Raw genomic sequence first — 9,581 nt, forward strand, 5'->3', positions numbered from 1 at the left:
TATGATCCCTCCTATAATCCTTTAATTTAAATCATTTTTATCCTGTTACCTTATACTCAATTCTCTCCGTATCTAGTATTTCCGGGAAAAACCAAAGTGTTCGGAATTGGATTCTGACGATCTTTACATACACTTATATACACATAGAGTACTAATAATATCTCATATCATATCAGAACCCCTACATAGTGTGGCATGAAAAGTTTTCTCATTCAGCAAAAACACTATTCATAAGGGTTTCAAAATTTCTCAAAAATTGGGGTTATTACAGTCTCCCCTCCTTAAAAGGATTCCGTCCCGGAATCAATAGAAAACAAATGGGGATACTTTCTTAGCATTACACTTTCTAACTCTCGAGTCAATTTTCCCATATTGTGGTTCTACCATCAAACTCTACTAGTTTGATAACCCTTCTCCTAAGCACTGTTCCTTCTTTCACTCTATACCCTTCCTGGTTGTCCATATAGGTTACGTCTGGTTGCATGTCTATGCGCTCATATGCCCCTATTTGACTGGCATCCGAATTACACTTCCTTAACATTGATACTTGGAACACGTTACGACTGCTACATGTTCGGGGTTAGGGCTAGCTCATATGCTAACTTCCCAAACGTCTTAATATATCCAAGGGTCCAACAAATTGTAGACTTAGCTTTCCTTTCTTTCCGAACCTCATCAATCCTTTCCAAGGGATACCTATACATTACTAGGTCCCCTATTTCATACTCTTTATCCTTTCGTGTCAAATCAACATACTTATCATGTCCATCTTGGGCTACTACCAGTCGTCCTCTGATTAGATCTATCATATCCTTGGTCCTTTGGACTACTGCGGGTCCGAGCATCTTGCGCTCTACAACTTCATCCTAATATAAGGGAGATCGACATTGTCTTCCCTCAAGGATCTCATAAGGCGACATCTCGATAATGACATATGATCTATTGTCGTAAGATAACTTAATCCGCGTTAAATGATCATTCCAAATTCTTTCAAGTCTATTGCACAGACTCTCACTATAGCTTTTAGCATTAGAACTTTTGCTTCTCAATACCCATTCTTTTCCAGTTCGTAATCGCTATCACCTTTCGTTCCTAATATTATACTGGTTATACTTTTGCTCGCTAGCGTTCTATAACCTTTTAATAACCACGTCAACCTTAGTATCACGAATGTGTTCCCATTCCGCATACTACCACCACTTTATTACTCCTTTTTCAGTTGTTTCTATTTTCCAAAGTTTGATTAATCATGTAGAAGTAAAGGAATTTGTTGAGAGATCACTATGATCATGAACACTTGTTATATCGCATAGTTAGTACAGAAGGTGGCCAGCCTTTAGTACTTGACAAGCAATTAAACAATATTGGTATCCTACTGGCTTCTATCACACAGATAGATAGTCATTCGGCAATACCTCCCCTTCTGGAAGGGTTGTTCTTCTCATTACATGAAATGAAAAGAAGAGAAAAGAACGAACTGAAGAGAATTGTATATATATAAAAAATATACTGCCACAAATATCTGGCTTGGAACCTACCTCTGAACTATAGAGGGTTTGTCATAGAAGAACAAAACATATATGCATTTATATCAACATCAAGTATTATAGCATCGCATTTCACGTGCCTAAATATTTTCGCTATCCCGTCCATCATTCTATGGACCCATGCTCTTCCTCGAGCTTATACACAATCACCTTTGAAACTCCCTCGACATCAAAATCGAATTTGGGATCTCATTCTATATATCACGTTACTAGATTCTATGCTCGCACCGCAACCTTCCTCGTATAATAATACGACTCTCTATTGATAAGAAAGAATAATTATTCACTAGGTAGATACTCTACTTAATTAGTCTATCAATGATAACTTATACACTACCACGACCCGATTAGTGGTACTCAATCTCAACACCCATTCCAATACAACTCTCACGGTTGTAATCAGCTCATTACCGCAGAATCATTGCTGCCTTACTATGGTCCACCACTGACCTACTGTAGTCATTCATTTTCCATGAAGTCTTAATAGCTAACCATACGGAGTCCATACATGTCGTATAATCCTTCTAAGGAGGTAACATAACCACCAATCACAATTCATGAAGAACACTCCAAACTCTGACGTACTTTCATGACATGAAGCAGATAAAAGTGCAGAAGAGTTTTAATCAAAGCAACGATAGCAGGTTAATACCATTCGTAATCATATGCCTTCAATAGAAGACTTAACTCAAAGGTTGTTTAGTCTTTTTTTTTTTTGAAACATGGTCCTGGCTTATCTCAAGATAGGACCTCCTAAGATAGATAGCCCGTTCATGGCGATTACGCGAATTAAACCTTTACCAACTACTATTACGGTCGGGTATTGCACAGTCATCAGAAGGAATGTCAATCTTCCAAACCATAATACAACCTTCACAGCTTTAACCATCATCACTGTATTCCTCTCGCACGAGCGCCTATAATTATCCTCTTACCTTTAAAGTGTCGGCCACCTCTTTGGCCTTTCCTGATAGTAAAATTTCCTTACAGTCAATGTCACATTAACCACCTCCAATAAATTTCTACCTTATTTCAATCACAGCTTATGTGAAATGCTTTCCTTAAAATCTGATGAGTAAAAAAAAATCACCATTTTTCCATAAGTTATTGCCTCAGTCTTTAGAGGTTAATCACTGTCAAGACTGACTCTCGATCATACTTAGAACATTTCTATCTTAAGTCCTAATTGCCCTGAACAATTTCGACCATACTGGTTCGATCCATACCTTCTCGTGGTTTAACACGTGCCTCACTTGGCATCAATATAATTACGTCATATTTCCTTTATCAACATTTTTATTCTTGAGAATTTCGAATATTTCCTTTCTCCTTGTAAAACCTCTAAGGTTATCCTTCAATCGTTCCTCCTGTATTCCCTAGATACAGGGCATATCACAATACCATTTACATAGTAGAACCATTGTCTATATACTTTGCAAAATTTCTCCACTGATTCTTAAAGGTTGTTGTTACCTTAACCCTTTCCCAATCATACTGTCAAAACTCATACTGTCCCTATTAAGGGTGAATGCCAACCTTTATGCAGTCCCCTAGGATTCATTTTAAGTTACCATATTCTATCCTTAATTCCACCTTTAAAAGGTACCTGCATCCTTCCATGGATAAATCAAGTCATATATCCCTGATAAGGGTCTTATTCAATCATTCCCACCTCGATAGTAATGTCTAATTTCACAATAACATTTGTATTCAAAATGGGGTCAATCAATATGGCCTCCAAAAGATAACAACGGTTATCCGCTTGTCTTGCCTAATTTGGTAACGATAACAAGGATGTTCTGGAAGATATTGGTCATGTTCAACGTGAACTTCTTCTTAATAATTCCTATTTACTTTTGTTGTTTATCTCAACAGTCACCTCAATGTTGGGATATCTTTCATACCTGGCGTCTCCCTTTCTGGGTATCATGCCACCGGTCTTACACTTCACATTCTTGAAGGTCACTTCCTTCATCCAATTTTCCTATTTCTTACTTCCTTGTCTCCTCAGTCTATCCGCGTCTCATTGTTTATCCTTCGAACTATCTCAATGTTTCCTCGAATCCTCCCAACTTAAAGGGGATAAAATATATGCATCTCTTATGCCTTCAACCGTCAACTTTAACTCATGGTGAATCACCCTCATCCTGACGATCATATACTTTTCTATTTCTATTAATAGGAGTCTTTAGGGTTTCCTCATACCCAACTCCCTTATCATTCCTCAAACTCTGTTGCCTTTTATTCCTTTCCACTTCAATTCCTTTTTATTTTCCTTTCTCTTATCATTATTTCATGAACCAACACAACATAAGCATTGATTTCAAATATCCCGTCATTCTGGATTCGCGTCTTCAGAACGAATCTTAACAACTTTTACAACTTAAATTCACAATTCATCATACTCGTCTGCCTTTGTTCTGGCTCTAAAGCTTTTACACTCTCCATAACCTTGGGAATTACTTTCCCGAAAACAATTGGCTGAACTTAATCAGTTTATCTTAACCTCTGGCTCCGTGCCTTTCTTGGTCTTTCACCAGCGGGTGGTCTCTCTCTTAGGAGGGTAAGTGACAAAACAGTCTTTTGTGATTCGTCATCATTTAGAATCTCCAATGATTCATCTATTTCCTTTAGCCAGGCTCTTGCCTCGACTGGGTCAGCTTGTTCCTTGGAACTCTGAGAGCTTAGCGACTTATAGAGGTCCTGAAAGAATTTCACACCACATTGTTTCCTCAGGTGGTGGTTGGGGATAATAGTCTAAGTTCTTTTAGACAGGTCCATGAATTGCCGTATAGGAGTACCGTCTCGGGTCTCCTTTCCTTACTCGACTTTCTGTTTCCTTAGTATGAAATGTTTTCTCCTTCCCATAATCGGGGTATCTTATACATTAAAAACCTTTTTCCACTCCATTATGTCATGGGTTCCTTCTATCTTGATGGCGACCTCCCTGACTATCACGTTCAGGGTTTGCTCTAAATCTTATTCCTCAACTATGGCTCTCATCTAAGTTCTCATCCTTACGCTCTTGAACTTTCGGAACCCAAATTCTATAGGAATACCTCATTATTCCCTTATCATCTTTCTCGATATTATTTTATCTAATTGTTGGCTCTCTGCCTTCATTCATAACTTTTTCTGGCACAATATGACCTTTTCCAATAATTCGGGCTGTATTGCAATCTCAAACAGCTTTTAGGTACCGGCTCCGGTTACCTTCACTTCTATTTCCATTTTCTCAAAATCTCTTATCACTCTCCCAAAGACATTATCATCTTGAGTCTCTCCTTTTACTAAGGGCATCAGCCACCATATTGGCTTTCCCCGAATGATAAAGAATCTCCCAATCATAATTCTTGATTAGCTCTAACCGCCTCCTCTGGCGTATGTTGAGCTCTTTCTATGTAAGAATGTACTAGAGCACTTATGGCTTAGGTAATTCTCGCACTTCTCTCCATACAAGTAGTGCCTCCAATCTTTAGGGTAAAACTATTGCCACGAGCCTAAGCTCATGGGGGGGATATCGAATTTCATATTACCTTAATTGTCTTGACGCAGACGCGATTATCTTGCTGTGCTAAGAAGCACCCTAATTCCTTATGCGAAGCGTCACTTACAAATCACAAAATCTCCTTTTTCCATCCGGCAACGCCAGCATAGGGGCCATCACCAACCTCTGCTTCAGTTCTTGAAAGCTGTTCCCATTTCTTGTCCATTCGAACTTCTCAGTCTTACGAGTAAGCCGCGTTAAAGGGGGCTACTATCTTTACAAACTTGAACGAACCTCCGGTAGTGATCGACCAATCCTACCTCTGGTAGTTGACCTAACCATGGTCATCAATTCATCAGTGGTCCTTTATCCATTCTTGTCAGGATCCTCCATGGGATCCTCCTCAGCAACTATCCCTTCTAGGACAACATCCTCAATATCAACATCATCCGGTCCTGCGTTAGGACGCTCTATCGGATCCACAATCCGATCTCCAATTATAAAACATCATCGCGCTGTTGCTCCTCAACCTCAGGGTTCGGAGTCCCGCTACCATATACGATAACGAACTACGCTCCTATCACGATATTTATAAGGGTTCCCATAAGGGTTTTAACTGTCAGTACTACGTTAGGTAGCCCGACTATGAACTTGGCAAGAGTTCTTATTATCTTAGTTAACTTATTATCTTAACGTCACATCTCTGAGGTTTATAACGCTTGGCTCTGATACCATTTCTGTAACACCCCCAGATCCGGGGTCGGGGATCCGGGTCGTCACGGTCTTTCTTTCCACAATATCACTTCACTTAATTAATAATAATAACCTTATGCTGTGACCCCACACTAACACACACCACAACCCGTTATAGTCTCAGAGATGAAATTGAAATAAGTACAAGTCTTTGAATCCACAATTTAAAATTATTACAACCCAAAATGATTACTTGATAATTTACAGTTAATTGCCATTATCTGCCACAAGTTATAATTATACATAATTGATTCTCAAAAATAGAATGCCTGATCTACCAATAGATCTACCTCTGCAGCTATAGCAGCCACAACATCATCGGGAAGACGCGGGACGCTTCCCACGCGCTTGCGCTGGGTCTGCTGGAGTCTGGCCATCTTTCCTAACTGTTGTTGTGTGATGAAGAAATAAAGCAAGAGTGACCTTACAGCTCGCAAGTAATATATAGTGATAACAATAATATAAGTATCTAAATGGATACTTACTAGAATCTTTTATCGTGTATAAGATAATTACTAGTATATACTTACTAGTATATGAGCCTTCTCATAGTACTCATGAAAGTCTTGGTCAAAAGAAATGAACCAAGTTTGATATCTTAATGCGATGAAGTCGCAAAATATTCAGTATATATACATAATACTTTTCAAAATATTGGAAGTCCTCTTCCATGCATAATATACACAAAATCCCAGTGTAACTGTATATAAAAAAAATATCGTTGCAAGGTGATCTCATACATCTAACCTTGTCTCAACGTTTTTCTGAAAATCTTTGTCATTCATAAGACAATTATTAATTAGATATAAGTTTAAAAGATGAGGTTACCAAATACCCCAATATACTTATATCTTTCCCAATACTACTTGAACTACCACCGTTCAAGTTATAACCAGTTTCAAAAGTTCATCACATAGATGAGATTACAAGACAAGATTTGAATAGATTCAATCTTTGAAATATTATTGAATGAAATAAAGTTACGAGATACTTTATTTAGTCCCGATATATATATATCCACATATATATATCTTAAACATTTCCTGGAACCTCTGTTATGTAAAGTATGAACAGAGTTTGAAACATCCAATGAATTTTGGAAAGGAAAAGAATTTTGGCATAAACCAGATATCTTGCTGATCAGGCAAAGATACCAATAAGTAACCTTTTCTACTGTAGATGGATGAATTCCTCACCGGTCATCACCCTGGCCGCATTAGGACCTCGCGCTAGACCGTTACCCGGCCCCTCACGCGTTGATGGACTGCCACCCAGCCACTTACACAATAATAGACCGTACCCCGGCCTGTCGCTTATGCCGACTCAATCAAATGGACTTACTTCCCGAACATTGGGCAAGTAATCAATTGTTTTCTCAAAACAACAACCTCGTTGCGAATATAAAATACACCACAGAGCCGGATTCCCCAGGTTTTGAGCGAGTATTTAAATCCCCTTAAAAGGAAGATCTTAAATATAAAAAAAGAGTTTTGGGATCCACTCTGACTTTTAAAAATCATTTTGAAGACTCGAAAACACTTTAAAGAGTGTTTGGAGTAAAGCTGATTTAATGAAGTAAATCAGTCCCCAGAATATTTAGAAAATGACGAATATTATTATTTAAATAATATTCCCATAAAGAATAATCTTTATAAAAATAATTGAAGGAAGTATTAAAACTTATACTTGAAACGAGTATTAAATAACCAAAGATATACTTATATGAAAGTATTATCTTTATTTGAATAATCGAAAATAAGTTTGATTATTAACACCTTATTCTTTAATAAATAAAGAATATTTCAGCAAATAATCGGAGTCATAGATCCTCAAATGAATATTCAAATAATATTCATTAAATAATATAAACTGAGTCATAAGCCCTCGAATGAATATTCAAATAATATTCAATAATAATATATAAAAGAGTCATAAGCCCTCGAATAATATTCGAAATAATATTCAAATAATAAATAAAGTTAAAGTTATCGAATAAACCTTATTCGATTAATAGTTTGGAAAACTATAACCATATATATATAATATAAAATATATATATATATCCATATCCATATTATACAAGATTACTCGGGATCCTCGACTCCCGGTTTTTAGAAAATATTTTCACCTTTGGGTCCCTATACTAAGGGTATATGCAAGTTACCGCTATTCTCTAGCATAGGTATTATCAACTGAACCAACAGATATAATTTCAAGAATATGAAACAGGCATGCATATATATACCATATCACATGCTCCAATATATCGCAAAATTGCTAATTAACCAACATGCATTCTATCGAACGCAAGATAAGCTAATGCATATACACTATATCATCACAACAAACATTAGTAACGGGTAGAAACATTGCCTGAGCAGACTGGGGGGTTACGCAATGGGTCGGGACGAGTCTGGTAACCTATTACGCAACAAGTCAGTTGGAATATAAACCAACGTCCCTTGTATATCTATACTATCTACTAACTTAGACTCTAACGCTTGTTTGCGCTCACTGATTCGCTTAAGTCCAGTCGAGGTACCCTCGGCTCCACCATTTTTACTAATTTAACCTTTACGAGTTTTAAAGCGATTCCTTCGCGAAGTGTCTTACCAACTGCCTAACACACTTACATAAATGTTTCATACATTAATTAACCCTTTTTGGTCTTTAACCTATGTTTCAAAGTAAAGGCGAGGGGAAAGTTTCGTTCGCGAAACGCCGTTACTTGAAACAGGTCGTTTCTCCTAACCGTGCATCGGAATCGAGCGAACTACATATCAAAACGAAGCTCGTAACATGAGCTATCTAAACATGGCAGTGGTCATAATCTAGCGGGGGTTCTCGGGTCCTAATGCTATGCACAAAAAACAGTCCAAAGAAATCGACTGTTACGACGGCTATGTTTACGCGATTTTCCCAATTTTTAACCATTCAAAACCAACCACAAACCAAGCCTCAAATCCAACATACAACCAACATCGCATCCTTAGCACATCATAAAACCACGCAACCAATTCAAGTTTAATATCTCAAACGTATCCTAAACTTAACTTTAAATCATAATTAAGTTCTTTAAGCAAAACCACATTACATTTGAACCCATGCCATTGCACTACCATTCCAAATCCCAAAAACTCTAAATCATACAACAACAAGCTACAATATCATCCTACCTAATTAAAATCATCTTATAATACATAGGGATCTAGGGTTTGGAGATGGTATACCTTCCTTGAAGTGGTGGGATGAGCTAGGAAGCCTTACAAGCTTTGAGAAGTCTTAGGAAAGCTTGGATCTTCAAGAAAAACAAGAAACTTCAAGTTAAAAAACTTGAAAACACTATTCATAGTCTTCTTCTTTGATTAAATGAAGAAGATTGAGAAGGAATTGATGGCTTAAACTCATGGTATAGCCCTAACTAAGCATGAAGATGATTAGGGAATTTACTCACCAATTTAGGAAGCTTAGATCTTGAATTTTTGAAAATTCTTGCCTAATGAATAGTAAAAAGCCGAGAGCTTCAAGAACAAAGCCTTGGTTGCTTTTTGATTTTTGATGAAAATGATTTTTGCTTGGCTTGGTTGCTTGGTTTTTGTGCTTGCTTTAGTCAATTACCTTCTTGCCCTTGAATTTGTGTGGTTACAAAGCCACCACACCTCCTTCCTTCCCATGTCATGCTTATGTCACCTTGCACATGTCATAATGCTCCCACTTGTCCACACCTTGTGGTTTGATGATGTCACAATCCCTGGCTTCTTGTACAAGCTTGTCTCTTGGTCACTTATTTGTTT

The sequence above is a fragment of the Apium graveolens genome, chromosome 5, assembly GCF_009905375.1.
Source record: "Apium graveolens cultivar Ventura chromosome 5, ASM990537v1, whole genome shotgun sequence".
In the NCBI taxonomy this organism is placed as follows: Eukaryota; Viridiplantae; Streptophyta; class Magnoliopsida; order Apiales; family Apiaceae; genus Apium; species Apium graveolens.